The sequence below is a fragment of the Salvelinus sp. IW2-2015 genome, linkage group LG32 (genome assembly GCF_002910315.2).
Source record: "Salvelinus sp. IW2-2015 linkage group LG32, ASM291031v2, whole genome shotgun sequence".
Lineage (NCBI taxonomy): Eukaryota > Metazoa > Chordata > Actinopteri > Salmoniformes > Salmonidae > Salvelinus > Salvelinus sp. IW2-2015.
Window position 1 is genome coordinate 35,095,067 of NC_036871.1, and position 17,555 is coordinate 35,112,621.

Below are 17,555 nucleotides of genomic sequence, written 5' to 3' on the forward strand. Positions count from 1 at the left end.
CTCTCTCTCTCGTCGTCTCTTCTCTTCCTCATATCCATAAGGCTAAAGCAGGCTAAATTAAATAGCCTAAATTATACAGAAACAAATAAATCATTCAAAATAGGCTACTTCACCAGAAAGCATGTTTTGACCAAAGAGGATCATTAGCTTCTTGTTTTAAATAGCATTGCTTACAATTGCGCCGGCAAATACCAAATAGATGATTGTTGAGCATATAGCAATATTACAAAATACAATCGCGAGAAAACATAGTTTGGAAGCAAATGGCTATTGCTGTAAAGAGACGGCAAAGAAAAGACTCTAATCTGTATTTTTAGTTGCAAAAATCTTAAATTAAGCAAACAGTATAGCCTATCTTATTGGCACCAAAGAGAGAGCATCGGCCATATCCCGGTGAGTGTGCATATTCACTCTTTATCATTGTTGGGTCAGAGCCACTTGAACGTTTTTGTTGGTTGACAAGGTGTCTCCCTTCTCGTAGGCCGATGGATCAGACAACATGGGTGTATTGATCTGTTTGTCAGTGTCAGCAGAGTAGGCTTCCCTGTAATGTTTGCTGTATATAACATGATGATGCTAATGTTCCAGTCATAGAAAGTGTAGTAGAAATGCATAAAATGTGTTTATAAAAGGCCAAATCTTTCCTGTGCAAAGAAAGGAGAAGTGTATCTGATATAATCTACTCTACACCACTGCACGCTCAGCCATGCATGGAACCCTCTTTTTTGCGAACAGTGATTAAGTTATATTATTAGCCTAATTATGACTATCCAATCTACTTATCACATTAGGATTAGTAGGCTATCTTTCATAAGTCTGTAAATGCCATGATGCATGGAATGCTTTTTTATGGTGAAAATTAGCTTCCCCAAACTCACATGCTGCCTATGCTGCAAAGGTGTGTTCAGTTAAAGCTACTGTTTGGGAATGGTACATCTACTTTGGGACTTTTGAATTAATTATATACATGTATAGCCATTGATCCTTGAAGAATGTGTTTTTCTTCGAATCATAGACTGTAGCTTTAATATGACCTTATAGGTCTGTGGCAGAGCTGCTCAGTTCCAGGGCTTATAGGTCTGTGGCAGAGCTGCTCAGTTCCANCTTATAGGTCTGTGGCAGAGCTGCTCAGTTCCAGGGCTTATAGGTCTGTGGCAGAGCTGCTCAGTTCCAGGGCTTGAGGGACAAAGAAAGGCTGGTTTTCTTTTCCTCTTTGGTCAATTCATGTCATTGGCCTGAGAGTTCACTCACCGGGTGTCCCAATTCTGCGCGGTTTCTTCAGTAGAAGGTCCTCCTCAAGGTCTCTGTAGAAGTGATTTCACAGTCTAATTTAGCTCTATGACTTAGAGAAGGAATGAGAGGGAGTGAAGAGGATAAAGAGAGAGATAAAAATAGAGGTAGAGAGGGGTCTGTGCAGTTTTAAGAGCATTCTCTGAGGTCTGAGGTAGTCATCAGTGGTGGAAATGGTCTTGATATCCCTGTTAGAGGGCTCGGGGCATCCTCCCCCACAAGGAAGAAAAAATCAAATTTTCCAGCTAAATGCTGCGCTCTAGTGCCCTCCTGACATGCTCTTCAGGCCGGCCCGCTCATTAGGCAGGACTAAGCGGCAGTTTATGGCAGCAGATTGACGAGGGCGGCATTTTCTAAGCTAAACTGACCAAGACGCACCTCCAACAACACATAAAACCTCACATAATTCTGCCCAAAAACAATGAACATTTCTCTCAACCAGTGGCATATGGGCTTTTTAAGTGATGCCGCCCTGTGATAAGCAGTGCCCACTTTGTCAAAGTCAGGGACCCAAAAATATTTCACTTGTCCATTCCCAGCACGCCTCTCCAGTGTGCTGTTGGAGAGACGCATCACTGCAGCTTCCACCAACGTTCAGTCAAAAGAATTATCAACATAAATCATGTAGCAGATAGAGAATATAGTAGAAAGAGTATGTGGCCTTTTATTTAGCTTACAGGATGGAGATCAAATGTATGACAATGTAATGAGACGGAACCTTTTTACATCATGCAGGTTTCTCTGATCAAATAGCCTAACCTAAATGGTGTCCAAACAAATACAAAATGTACTAATAAACAATATATCCTTAAAACAGGACAAGTCAAAGAAAAATTGACAATCAGGCTACTCAAAACTGCTGTCCAGGAGTTTCAGTGCGTGGGCAAAATTGTCATGATCAGTGGTTTCAAGTTTGGTTTCCATAGCGAAAAATAAAATACTTCTGCATTTCCTGCCGTGTAAACACATTGCCAATAGGCTCAGGATAACTCCTGATGAGGTTGGGTAGCTGATATTCAGAGCTTAAATAGACAAAGTGATTATTCACAGAAATCAGGACTAATAAAGCCAATACAACGGCCTGTTTAACAAACAGTGTGCCTACCACATGGATGGTCCTCCCACATGGATGGGTCTACCACATGGATGGGCCTACCACATGGATGGTCTACCACATGGCAGCTACCACATGGATGGGTTCACCACATCGGACTCAACCTACCACAATGGATGGGGGCAGACTCGAACAGCAGACCAGCATAACACACCACACTCTTATCCACAACAATCTGCAGATCCGATGCAGCTCAGCTCAGCGGCTTTACCACATGGAGGGCTCTACCAACTCGAGAGGGACTGGTCCTTACCACAGCACCACCACAACACTGAGCTGACACATCTGTCTAGCGCTCACGCACGATGGAATCGCGCAACCTTACTACCACCATGATGGCACACCATGACGCCACAACTGGATCGAGATGACGCGCCTAGCCAACCACCATGGACTAACTAGTATCGAGAGGCAACCACACAATTAGATTTGAGCGAACACGCTACCACCCCTGGATGCGGCCTTACCACATAATCGGCACCTCATCCACAGATAATTCTGTAGAACGACCGCATAGCACTTCTCGACCAAATGATGGGCCATACCATCAGGATGGCCTAACCCGTACATGGCAATGGGCCATACCACGATGGATGGGGGACTTCCCCCTAAACCACAGGTCTATGCGGCAGTCTCGCCACCTACACCAATGATGGCCCTACACACCATGGCGTACGGGCCCTACCACCCCATGCCTGATATGCGGGCCGCCTACCACACTATGATGGAGCCTACCATGATGGGTCTACGGCACCAATGGAGAATGCCGCTAACCAACATGCATGATGGCTACCACATGCGATGGCCTACCACATGAGGCCTACACATGGATGGCGCATTCAGTAACCATTCCATTGTGCCCGAAATGTACTACACCTCCACGTATGACACCCAAGACAACACCGGACGCGACGCGACGCTACACCGTTTTGACGCTCTTGTGTTCCTGAGAGTCTACTCTCTCTCCGCGTACCCGATGCTATCAAGTCCTAATGCCTGAGATACATAACAAAATCCATAACGATAATACACGCGCAAAACAGCGGCAGCAGTTGGGGGCGATTTATTCGGTCCAAAGATACCGGAACACAGAATCTGGACCACTGCACACCCAATCGATAGCGGATTTATCTTGTGGTCTCAAAGATTCTTTGTCCAGTCCTGGACAGCCCCTTGATTTGGCGCACCAACACATCATAGCAAGCTCACAAATTACGCCTTTTCCAACTTTCATTCAAGAATGAAAATCACCGTAATTTCAAGTGCTGGAAAAAAGACGTATTTTAGAGTCTCTTTCGTCCTAATGTCCATCAGGACCTGAAATGCTCTGCATATGATGAAGCGTTCAAAAGTAACTGCTTCTCTCTCTCCTCCCTGTCTTCCTCTCTCCCCTCCTGTCTATCCATGCTCTCACTCCTCCTTCTTCTCCTCCCCCTACGCTTCTCATCTCTTCACTCACAGCCTGTTATTTATCTTCTCTCTCCTCCTCGTCGACTCCCCTGTCTTCTCTCCTCCTCTCTTCGCCCACCAGCCCGACATAGCACACCAGCCTACAACCACGATGCACAACTTAACAAACCTCAAACACTACACCTCACTGTCTCTGTTCTTCCTCTCACTACTGACAGACACATCCTACACGCGCTGCACTCCACGACCATCATCCCTCTTACACGATCTACACACATCACCACTATCTCCCCAAAATCATACAACTAACAATCCACTCCCTGGCTCTTCTCTCCCTCTCCCTCCTCCTGTCTCTCTCTCTCCTACAGTCAATCAAACTGCACCTGATTTCTTTCTCTCCTCCTTTTTTTCGTCCCCTGTCTTCTCCTCGCACTCTCCCTCCCTCCCTTACTCCCTTACTTTCTCTCCTCCTCCCTCCACTTGTCTCTCGTACTCACTCCCACCACTCAACCCGTTGTCGGCTTTCATCGCTCACCTCTCCCTTCACTCTCTCTTCCTCCCTCCCTGCATCTTCTCTGCCTCCTTCCCTTCTTCCGTCTCTCCTTGCCTCTCTCGGTTTTCCCTCTCCTTCTCACCTGCCCCTCTTCGCTCTCTTCTTCTCCTCATCCTCCTCCCTGTTCTCCTCCCCTCCCTCTTCACTCTTCCTCCTTCCTTCTCTCTCTTCCATCCTCCTGTCTTCCTCCTCTTCTCCCCCTCCCTGTCTCTTCTCGTTCCTCCTCCCTGTCTCTTCTCTCTCCTCCTCCCTGTCCTCTTCTCTCTCTCTCCTCTTCCCCTCGTCCCTTCTCTCTCTCTCCTCCTTTTTCCCTGTTGTTTCTCTTCCTCTCTCCTCCTCCCTGTCTTCTCTCTTCCTCCTCCTGTCTTCTCTCTCCTCCTCCCTGTTCTCTCTCTCCTCCTCCCTGTCTTCTCTCCCCTCCTCCTGTCTTCTCTCTCTCCTCCTCCTGTCTTCTCTCCCCTCCCTCTGTGCTTCTTCTCTCCTCCTCCCTGTCTTCTCTCTCTCCTCCTCCCTGTCTTCTCTCTCTCCTCCTCCCTGTCTTCCTCTCTCCTCCGCCCGTCTTCCTCTCTCCTCCTCCCGTCTTCTCTCTCCTCCTCCCTGTTCTCTCTCTCCTCCCCCTGGTCTTCTCTCTCCTCCTCCCTGTCTTCTCTCTCCTCCCTCCCTGTCTTCTCTCTCCCCTCCCTGTCTTTCCTTCCCTCCCTGTCTCTCCTCTCCTCCGCCCCTCCCTGTCTTCTCTCTCTCCTCCCCGGCTCTGTCTTCTCTCTCTCCTCCCTGTCCGCTTTCTCTCTCTTCCTCCTCCCTGTCTTTCTCTCTCCTCCTCCCTGTCTTCTCTCTCTCCTCCTCCCGTGGTCTTCTCTCTTCTCTCCTCCTTCGTCGTTCTCTCCCCTCCTTCTCTCTCTCTCTCTCTCTCCTCCTCCCTGTTCTCTCTCTCCTCCTCCCTGTCTTCTCTCTCTCCTCCTCCCTGTCTTCTCTCTCTCCTCCTCCCTGTCTTCTCTCTCTCCTCCTCCCTGTCTTCTCTCTCCTCCTCCCTGTCTTCTCTCTCTCCTCCTCCCTGTCTTCTCTCTCTCCTCCTCCCTGTCTTCTCTCTCTCCTCCTCTCTGTCTTCTCTCTATCTCTCTCTTCCCCCTCTCTCTCCAGGCACGAGGAGAGACATCCAATTCTTTGTGGTTTGGTAAAGGAGGGTGAGTTATCAGTCACATCCAGTAACTCTACCCCTTATTCAGTACAGTTAACACAATGAGATTAGCATTGGCATATTTACAGTACACACTGTTCTAAATAGAATAGTATTACAATAATCATTAAATCAATGATTGCCACTACTGTAAATATGTTCAACTGTAAAGTGTAAATGTTCAGATTTTCTTCTTAAAAGAGAGCCTGTCTCAGATAGTGTTTCCTCCGCTGGCCCCAGTCCAGTGAGTATTGACCGGTTGGCTGCCCTGAGTGGACTGGCAGCTCATTTGTAAATGAGGCAGACCTTATATTAGTGTGACCGCTGCTGCATACAGAGTAACCAGCCCATTAACTGCACTGTCAGTAAGCCAAATACACATCTGGTTGCCCATTCATTCAGGTGGAGGATTTCATACATAGAAATGTGTAATGAAACTGCTAATGAGTCCTTGGGTCTCCCTGGTCACCTGGGATATATATTTCAGTGGCCAGGAAGTGACCACCCTCTCGAGGGTTTTATGAACAGAATAGATACGAACAGGAGAGGACAATTATTAGATGATCCAGATTTACATACATGTGGAGTACGTGTCATCAGTTCACTTCAACAAAAGAGTCTAAACTTCCTAGTAGCAGCGGATATAGTTATGAGTATATACTGTGTATATATGTATATATATGTATTTCTGAGATACAGTATCTGAGTTGTCTCAGGTGGGTGTAACAGTATGATGATTTTACCTGCTCAGGGTGGGAGAGGTTTTGTACAGCATCGACAGCATGCCTGATCTGCGCAAGAAGAAAGGCCCCTGCCTGGTCAAAGACCTGGTAAGAGACCACACACGCACGCACGCACGCACGTCACACACACACACACACACACACACACACACACACACACACACATACACACACACACAATATGAGGGGTTACCATTCTCCAGTGGATGTTGTGACAGGATCTATAGCCATGGCTCTCACTGTGGCACCCCTCTGCCGTGAGTCATGTAGGTGAAGTTGCTGACAGACAGCAATAAGACGCCGTATGTAAATTGGGGAGAGAGCAGAATACATATATAAACCTAAGAGCTGTGTGAGGTCACGAGTAGATCATGTTAGAGAACATTATAACATCACAAACGAAAATCACACACACACACAACAGACTAAAAGAAACAGACTCTACACCACACAAAAAACAGAGCTCTCAAACTAGATCGACACACACAAACAGACTCCAAACAGAGCAAAACAGACTCAAACACACACTAAACAGACTTATACACACAAAAAACAGACTCAAACACACAACAAAAACAGACTAAAACACACACAAAAACAGACTCTACACACACACATGACAAAAATATAACTATCACACACACACACCACCACACCACACAAAACAGACTCTACAACAAAGCAGCACACCTACAAATAGACCACACACACACAGCACACACCCACATACAAAAACAACTTAACACACACAGCGACACAAAGACAGACTCACCACATACACGAAAATTAGACAACAGACACAAAAATAGCACAACAACCAACACACACACACACAACCAAAATAACGATACACACCATAAAACAAGTCACACACACAACAATAGACACCACAGCAACACACACACACACAGCCACAAAACAGACTCTACACCAGCACACGATACAAAATAGAACACCACACCACAACAAAACAGACCTCACACACACACTACAAAGACAAAACTCACACACAACAAAATAGCAAAGCAACAGAAGCAACAAACATACACAGCGCACACACACACCACACACAGCACACAACGTACACACACAGCACACACACACCACCACACACGAACCACACACACAAATAGACCACCACACACACACACACACACAGCAATCCCACAACAGCACCACACACACACACACAAAACAGACACTCACACACACAAAAAACTGACGTCACACACACACAAAATGGGAACATGCAGCATACACACAAAATAAAGCACACAGCGACAACACACATGCTAAAACGTGAACTCACACAACCAAATAGACACACACACAACACACACACACAAATAATAGACTGCACACACACACACACAAAATAGACACACACAAATAGATGACACCCAGAAATAGACACACACACACAGCGACACAAAAACAGTGATCGAACACACAAACAAACACACACACACACACACACCAAAATGGACCACACACAAAACCACAATAAGACACCACACACACACACGATATAGACCACACACACACGACCGAAATAGACACCAACAGCATGCACTACAAATAGACAGCGAACACAGCACACCACGAAAAACTTGACTCACACTAAACCAAACAACACACACACACACACGAGAAATAGGACAACACGATAATAAAAGAGGAAAATGTACCACACACACTTTTTACGATACACACCCTCTGCCCCCCTTCCAGTTTCTTCTGTATCTGAATGTATGCAAACATTGTTATGAGAACATGAGAATAATACAATATTCTATAGAAATTGCTGATAAGGATGCTGTTTAGATAATAACGAATATATGTTTCGCCTTTCCCCTTAGTCTCTTCTCCTCCCATCCTGCCGTTACAGGCCATGGTGAGTACCGGGACCCAGTCTGCTGCTGTGGCACCAAAACACTTGGAGCTTGCTCTTGTTTAATTGGAATACCTTCATGTACCAAGGCTCACTTATTTCATGTTCTCTCTCTCTCTCCCTCTCTCTCTCTCTCTCTCTTCTCTCTCTCTCTCTCTCTCTCTCTCTCTCCTCTCTCTCTCTCTCTATTCTTTCTCTCTCTTTATCTCTTCTCTAACTCTCTCCCACTCTCTTTATCTCTCTCTTTCTCTCTCTATCTATATATATATTATCTCCTCTTTGTCTCTCTCTCCTCTCTTTCTCTCTTTCTCTCTCTGTTCTCTCTCTCTCTCTTATCTCACTGTCTCTCTCATCTCTTTATCTCTTACTATATCTCTCTCTTTTTACTCTTTATATCTGTCTCTATTCTCTACTCTCTTTCTCTCTTTCTCTTCTCTCTCTCTTTCTCTGTCTCTTCTATCTATCTCTCTCCCTTTTCTCCCCTCTCTCTTCAGTCTTTGGCCTTCTCAGAACGCTCGGAAGGGCTGGGATCACCACAGCGATGGCTGCAGCACCCTCAGGCAATGAGGACCTGGTGGGTCACATGACCTCTGACCTATGACCACAGCCTGTCTCAGCACAGTATAAATATCCATTTCAGTTCCAATTCTTAAGTTTCAGTCAAGCTTCATTAGTACATGTCCTACATGGGTTCATTTCCACTGGCGGAGCATTAAACACTTAGAAGAGATCTATCCGACCACGATTTTATTGCTGAATGGCAATTGAGTGTATTACACAACTGAGGTTTTTGTCAGCTAGCTGCCTTTTGTCAGGCAGTATGCATGATATCAAAATACCATACTCCTCACTCTGCCTCTCTCACGCTCTCTTCACGCCTCTCTCTCTCTCCTCTCTCCATCTCTCTCTCTCTCTCTCTCTCTCCTCTCTCTCTCTCTCCTCTCTCTCTTCTCTCTCTCTCTCTCTCTGCATCTCCCCTTCCTCCCCCCTCTCTCTCTCATCTCTCTGGCCTGCCTTGGCCTGCCTGCTCTCTCTCTGCCTCTCCCCTGTCCTCTCATTCTGTAGAAAAGTCCGTTTTATAAGAAGACTCACAGGCTCTGATCTGACCCCATCTCTGTGCACCACGCCCCATAACCTTTGAGCGTGTGGACCGGCAACCACGCCCAGCCTATGCTATGAGGTGTGAGGGGCTGCTGTGGAAGGCATCGCCGCCGGGCATGAGGTGCTCCGAGGTGTGGGGTTCAAATCGACACCGGACAAGTGTCAGGGACCGTCTGCTACAAGGGCCGACTGCCTGCGCAGAGTAAGAACCACAACGCAACCACCACACAACACACCACAGACGCAGACTAACACTCTCTCACCAAACACAACAACTAGGGGCTGTGATGATACCAGTGTCCGCCAATGATTTTTCTATTTTCATTGCAAAGAATTGAAAAACCAAAAGCAGGTGCCTTAAACAGCTGCTGTATCGTAAAATATTGTGTGCTTTATAGCTAGAAAATAAACACATGTGACCTCTGGATGACGATCATAATTGATGTTTGTGTTCACACATAAGTTTCCTAAAACCTAGTTAAATCCCCTCTCTCCTGCTTTGTTCCTGGCACGATCACTAATGAGTTATCGTCATTCTGATGTCGTGTCCCGGCACCTAACACAACACACACACACACACACACACACACACACACACACACACACACACACACACACACACATATATATATATACACACACACACACATATACTCACACATATATACACCCATAAAAACTCCCTCTCATTTCCCCTCTTGCTTGACCTTTTTCGATTGACATCCCATTACTCTCCTCCCTCTCGTTCTTCACCCTCTTCCTTTCCAATGTATCTCCTGAGTAATGTGCTGTCATCCCCCTGCGTCTCTCCTCTCTCACTCCTGGACTTCTCTTCATCCTTTTACTTCCTCTAATTCACATTCCCCAAGATGGGCTTTTAGCCTAACCCTCCACTGATTTACAGTCTCTGTATCTCCTATCACCCATTCCCAAGTATTTCTTAGGAGTCTTTCATTTGAAGGTCACTGCCTCTTCCCTCCCTCTCTCTCCTATTCTATATTTACTGTATACCCTCTCTCTCTTTCTCTCTCCCTCTCCTTCTCTCTATCCTTCTCTCTCCTTCTCTCTCCACTCTGTCCTTCTCTCTCTTCCTCTGAGTACACTCCTTTCTTTCTCTCTCTGTTCTTTTCCTATCCTCACTCCCTCTTCACCCACCGCTCTCGTTTCCAGGGGCAGCGGAGAAGAGTTCTAAGCACGGGGCAGAGGACAGAACCCAGAACATCATCATGGTTCTAAAGGACAGGATGAAGATCAGAGAGAGGAACAAACCGGAAATCTTCGAGCTCATCCAGGAAGTGTTTACCGTCGTCAAGGCTACGCACGCCACGCAGATGAAGCAGATCAAACAGAGCGTGCTTGATGGGACGTCCAAGTGGTCGGCCATGATCAGCATGACTGGTAAAAATAGGACTAGGATTGGGATTAAGATTAAGATTGAGATTAGGTTTGGTGGGGTTTGGATTAAGTTTAAAATTGGAGGGGGTGTTAGTTACTGTCTGGCAGTTGGAACTTCACATCAGTAGACTCACCTTTGCCAACCGGAGTAGAAATTATATTTTACATGTTTGTATTTGAGTACTTTAGCAGATGCTCTTATACGAAGTGATTTTATGTGTATTCAAGTACGGGAGCTGAAACAACCATTTAGTTAATACTCTCTGTGTGACGTATGCCCAAGGTCTAATGGTGTGACTTTGTGCCTCTCTCAGTGCAGTGTGCCCAGGGCCTCCAGGCCAAGGACAAGACTGGTTCCAGTGACCCCTACGTCACAGTTCAGGTGGGCAAGACCAAGAAGAGGACCAAGACTATCTACGGCAACCTCAACCCTGTCTGGGAGGAGAACTTCCACTTGTGAGTATAGCGAGTGTGTGTTTCTGTCTGTCTGCGTGCGTGGGTGTGTGTGGTTCAAATCATTAAATCAAATTGTATTTGTCACATGCTTCATAAAAACAGGTGTAGACTAACAGTGAATTTCTTACTTATGTGCCCTTCCCAACAACGCAGAGAAAAACATAAATAATAGAAACATAATAACACTAGGAATAAATAGACAATGATTAACAATAACTTGACTATATACAAGGGGTACCAGTACCGAGTCCATGATAACTTGACTATATACAAGGGGTACCAGTACCGAGTCCATGATAACTTGACTATTATACAAGGGGTACCAGTTACGAGTCCCATGATAAACTTGACTATATACAAGGGTACCAGTACCGAGTCATGATAACTTGACTATATACAAGGGGTACCAGTACCGAGTGCCATGATAACTTGACTAATATACATAGGGGTAACCAGTACGAGTGCCATGATAACTGTGACTATATACAAGGGTACCAGTACCAGAGTCCATGATAACTTTACTATATACAAGGGTACCAGTACGAGAGTCCATGATAACTTGACTGATATACAAGGGGTACCAGTAGCGAGTCCATGATAAACTTGACTATTATGACAAGGGTACCAGTACCGGAGTCCATGATAACTTGACTATAGTACAAGGGGTACCAGTACGAGTCCAGATAACTTGACTATATACAAGGGGTACCAGTACGCGTCCAGTGATAACTTGACTAATATCAAGGGGTACCATGTACCGAGTCCATGGATACTTGACTATATACATAGGGTACAGTAACCGATCCATGATACTTGACTATATACAAGAGGTAACCAGTACCTGTGAGTCCATGATAAACTTTGATATATAGCAAGGGTTACAGTACCGAGTCATGATAACTTGGGACTATATACAGAGGGGTACCCGTACGGAGTCCATGTGCAGAGGTACGAGGTCATTGAGGTAGATAATGTAGCAGTATATGTAGGGTTATAGTGACTAGGCAACAGGATAGATAATAATGGTGGCAGCAGCGTATGTGGATGAGTCAACAGAGATTAGTAACAAAAGGGGTCCAATGCAGATAGTCCAGGTAGCTATTTGGTTAACGCTATTGTAACAAACCATTTAGCAGCTTATGGCTGTTCAGGGTCCTGCTGGTTCCGACTTGGTGCATCGGTACCGCTTGCCGTATGGTAGCAGAGGAACAAGTTATGACAAATGGGTTTAGGGCCCGGTTACATCTGACATGATTTTCTTCATCTCATAGTGATGCCACAAACTCGTCGGACCGCATTAATGTACGCGTGTGGGATGAGGACGATGGACATCAAGTCAGGGTGAAACAGAAAGTTTCAAACGGGAGTCCAGATTGACTTCCTGGGTCAGACCATCATCGAGGTCCGCACGCTCAGCGGAGAGCTAGGACGTCTGTTCAACCTGGGTGGAGTGATGAGAAGGGGGGAGTCAGGAGGTTGAGGGAGTTGTGGGAACAGGGTATGAACAGGAAGGAAACAAGTGAGTGTGTTTGGTGTCCTCTGACATGACACCACGAGAACAGACATGTTGATGTGAGTGTGTTGGTGTCCTCTGAACAGAACAAGAGAACAGACATGTGACTGTGAGTGTGTTGGTGTCCCTCTGACCTGACAAGAGAACAGACATGTTGGTGAGTGTGTTGGTTGTCCTTCTGGACAGACAAGAGGAACAGACCATGGTTGGATGTGGAGTGTTGTTGGTGTCCTGGCTGAAGACAAGAGAACAGACATTGTTGATGTGAGTGTTGTTGGTGTCCTTGCCAGACGAAGAGAACAGTACAAGGGTCGGGGCTGGTGGCTTGGAGCCTCCGGATGCACATCAGTGTAGAGATAAAGGAGAGGAGACTGTGGCTCCCTCCCATGTCAGTAACACTGTTTTCTACATGAGGTAAGACTGACCAGACCATAAACCTCGCTTTCACACAAGCCTTAAAGTACAGCTTTTCAAACTAACCATGCATGCACGCAGGCCACTACACACAGCGTTTAGAACACACACACACAACACACATACACACACACACACAAGCACATCACACACACACACACACACACACACACCCACACACTAGGGGTTGCAAAGTGTACGTAATGGGTTACCCAAAGTTACAGGAATCTTCAGTCATTTCTGTAATTAAAAGGTAATCTATGGTAACTTTGGTAATTTATAGTAGATTTAATTTCTTCATATATTTTTGGGGGGTATATCTGTGTCCATATTGTCCTAGTGGATAAACCATCTGGTTCAAGAGAAAATAGCTTAATTCATGAAAAATGTACTCAGCTGCCACCAGTTTGGCCAAAACCATTTACAACAAAGACATATTAAAATAAATAAGTGTGTAAAAATATAAAGGAGATTTCCTGCTGAAACATTCATATTAAACTAACTGTCCAGTCAAAATCTAACTTTTAAAAGTTATTATTCTGTTAACACATGGCCATAACATAAATTGGAGAAAAAGCACGTCAAAAATCCCACCTCAAACAGTCATCTCAAACAGTCCGTTTAAAAAATGCTTGCTATTTCCTGAAAGAACCTGATGTAATGTTGGCTCATTGGCTGAGCTGGCCAATCAGCAGTCTACTCGCATSAATATTTTGGGGGGGCTGGACTTCCTAATTTGGCCTCCTTTTTCATATTAATCGTTACGAAATGCAGCGGCCATGACTGAAGCCAAATGAGAGATGTCTTGGGGGTGTGGTTTCATGTGGGTGTCTCTTGTGTGTGTGTTCACATGTGGGAAGCGTTTGTATTTTCACTCTGCCAAAACAGGGCACCATTACAGTCACTCACCCTTCTAGATAACTTGAAATGGTCTAACCAGGTCTTGTGTCTTGAAGTCGCCTAGGCTAGCTAGTGCTAGGCAACTCCTTTTGTCAATTAGCTTCAGCCGGCTGGTGCGCGACTGTGGCAAAATTGGTTTGACTTTGGATTGCCTATCTCCGTGGCTAGTTAATAAATTAGTCAATAAATGACACAATGTAAATGGGACAAAATGTTTTTTTTGTTACACATCTTTTAGTTGTCTCATGAAATGCTTTTGTCACGCCCTGACCTTAGAGAGCCTTTTTATGTCTCTATTTGGTTTGGTCAGGGTGTGATTTGGCATTCTATGTTTTTGTTTTCTTTGATTTTCTATTTCTATGTTTTGGCCGGGTATGGTTCTCAATCAGGGACAGCTGTCTATCGTTGTCTCTGATTGGGAACCATACTTAGGTAGCCCTTTTCCCTCCTTTCAGTGTGGGAAGTTAACTTTGTTTGTGGCACATAGCCCTTAAGCTTCATGGTCGTTTTTTTTGTATTGTTTATTGTTTTGTCGGCGTCATCACCTAATAAGAGGAATATGTACGCTCACCATGCTGCGCTTTGGTCCTCTTCATTCGACGGCCATGACAGCTTTCAATATTTGTATATGATTTTTTACAATTTATAGCTGATTTTAGGTTTTTAAGTCATTGACAGTTGGAGCTATTGACATTGTAAAATATTGTCCCATGTACATTGTGTAATTTACTGATGGTCCCTAACTAGCCCCATAGGGATATCGAATGTCAAACTAAATTGATAATGGGCATTACGATCTGGTCGGGTTAAGCTGCATTCCGAATTGATGATTAATTAGGTCCTGCCAGCTGTGGGCATATAGTCAGATTTGAAATAAACCCAAGGAAAACTGTCACGATGCCCTTCATTCTGTTTCACGGTGTCCTTCGTTCCGTTACGGTGTCCTTCATTCTGTCATGGTATCCTTCGTTCTGTCATGATGGGTTTCGTTCTGTTACGGTGTCCTTCATTCCACGACATAACATGTTTTCCTATCATCTCATAAATCTCAGTTTTGGAAGAGACTGACTTTATGACCAAAATGATCCTATTGACACGTTGTAGTCCATTTTGACACTAGAATGAATATTTTTGACTCATATCAATGCCACACAGGCCGTGTTCAAAAGGAGTTGTTTTTAATGACCGGTGTACGCCCACAACATTCTGTGGTTGGGGTGCGCCACACCATTCAAAAAGCTGCTTTTTAACATACTTAATTACCAAAACTATTTCACTATTGTAATTTATTACAGGTCATGTTTCATAGAAATCTGGAAACACTGGACAGTTACTTTTAACACCAATGGTATTCACTAAGTTGATGGTTTATATTTAGGATCATGTTTTATATATATATTTTTAATCATCTTATTTGATTATTTTATATATATTTTTTAGGGCCAGAGATAATTACAGACACCTGTGATAATCCGACCTACTGCAAAAGGCCACTAGATGTAATCTTATAAAACAAAAAATAAAAACTTGTTTACTGTTTACTGGTAAACTTAAAAAATGTCCTGTAATATTTCCTCCATTTGCAACCCTACACACCTTTAACAGCCTTTTCCCTCTGTGTGTGTAGCACCTGTTCCAGTACACTACAGAGGTGCAGAACAGTGGTGTGGTGAAGATCCCTGATGCTAAAGGAGATGACGCGTGGAAGGTGTACTTCGAGGAGACTCCCCAGGAGATCGTGGATGAGTTCGCCATGCGCTACGGAGTGGAGTCCATCTACCAGGCTATGACGTCAGTACCATCACCATACAGAACACATACAGAGAGTTTGGTCATCGGCTTCAACCAGAGACGTATCTATGAATGTATGTCTCTGGCTTGAACCAGTATTATTTACCATCACCCAGTGTGTCCGCTCAGACTTTCTGTTCTGTGATAACATGTAGCACCATACAGAATGTGGTACACTTGAGACTACACTGAGTGTACCAAACATTAGGAACACCTTCCTAATATTGAGTTGCATCCCCTCTTGCCCTCAGAACAGCCTCAATTCGCCGTGGCATGGACTTTACAAGGTGTCGAAAGTGCTTCCCACAGTTGTGTCAAGTTGGCTGGATGTCCTTTGGTTGGTGGACCATTCTTGATTCACACGGGAAACTATTGAGGGTGAAAAACCCAGCAGCTTGCAGTTCTTGACACAAACCGGTGTGCCTGGCCCTACTACCATACCCCGTTCAAAGGCACTTTGGCTCACACAATCCATGTCTCAATTGTCTCAAGGCTTAAAAATCCTTCTTTAACCCGTCCACACCCCTTAAAGTGGATTTAACAAGCGACATCAATAAGGGATCATATCTTTAACCTGGATTCACCTGGTCAGTCTATGTCATGGAAAGAGCTTCATATTTTGTATATTCAGTGTATATTTAAGTGATAATGGCCGAGAAGCCGGTGTTTGGAGGATATATTGGCACAGGTGTTGTTAGGCCCGAGACGCCTGGCTGGGCTGATGAGACAGTGGATTGTCCAGTCAGATGGAACAGAGTAAATAGGCATTTTAAYGTCATAGATTTAGTCGGTGGTAACTTGGAATGCGCTTTTAACCAATCAGCATTCAGGATTAGACCYACCCAGAGTATATGTAGGCAGATAGCCTAGTGGTTAGAGCATTGGGTCAGTAACTGAAAGGTTGCTGGATTGAATCCCTGAGCTGACAAAGTACAAATCTGTCACTCTGAACAAGACAGTTAACCCACTATTCCCTGGGCACTGAAGACATGGATGACGATTAAGGCAGCTCCCTGCACCTCTCTGATTCAGAGGAGTTGGGTTAAATGCAGAAGACACATATCAGTTGAAGGCATTCATTTGTACAACTGACTAGGTATCCCACTTTCCCTTTACAAACTACACTGGACAGACAAATGACAATGAAAACTTACAAAACAGTAGCTGATGAACAAACATAAACACCAGGCAGCATTAGTTCATACCTATTAGTCCTAGTTAATATGAATATACTGTAATTATTGTATTTTGTGTGTCCACAGCCACTTTGCCTGCCTGTCGTCTAAGTACATGTGCCCGGGCGTGCCCGCGGTGATGAGTACCCTGCTGGCCAACATCAATGCCTACTACGCCCACACCACCCAGTCCACCAATAAYGTCTCRGCATCAGACCGCTTCGCCGCATCCAACTTTGGAGTGAGTTCATTGGTTTATTCCCCTCATGTTTTAGGTTGAGCTTTTAATTGAAGGTATTATTTGACTTTTCTATCTACAGTATATGGACCAATTAGAAAGACCATCCTAGATATGATATGTTGAACTGTGTAGATAATTGAATTTCAGAACCGGGACATTGTCCTGAGGGCCCTCTGTCCATATACAGCCTCTGACCCCTATTTTCAAACAGTGGCCAAATGTACATCCCCAACTGCCCAATCAGACTCACCGTGCTAGATCCTGTCCTGCGTTGACATACCATTTCTCAACAAATACAAATAAAGCATTTAGCTGGACCGGAAATAACATTTTTAACCCTGTTTTATCTTGTCCCGTGTGTGTGTCCCATGTGTGTGTCCCGTGTGTGTGTCCC

At 44.9% G+C, this 17,555-nt stretch overlaps 1 pseudogene; it reads left to right on the forward strand.

Moving 5' to 3' along the window:
• LOC111956441 (protein unc-13 homolog A-like) overlaps window positions 1-17,555 on the forward strand; it is an 80,409-nt pseudogene that overhangs the window by 43,257 nt on the left and 19,597 nt on the right.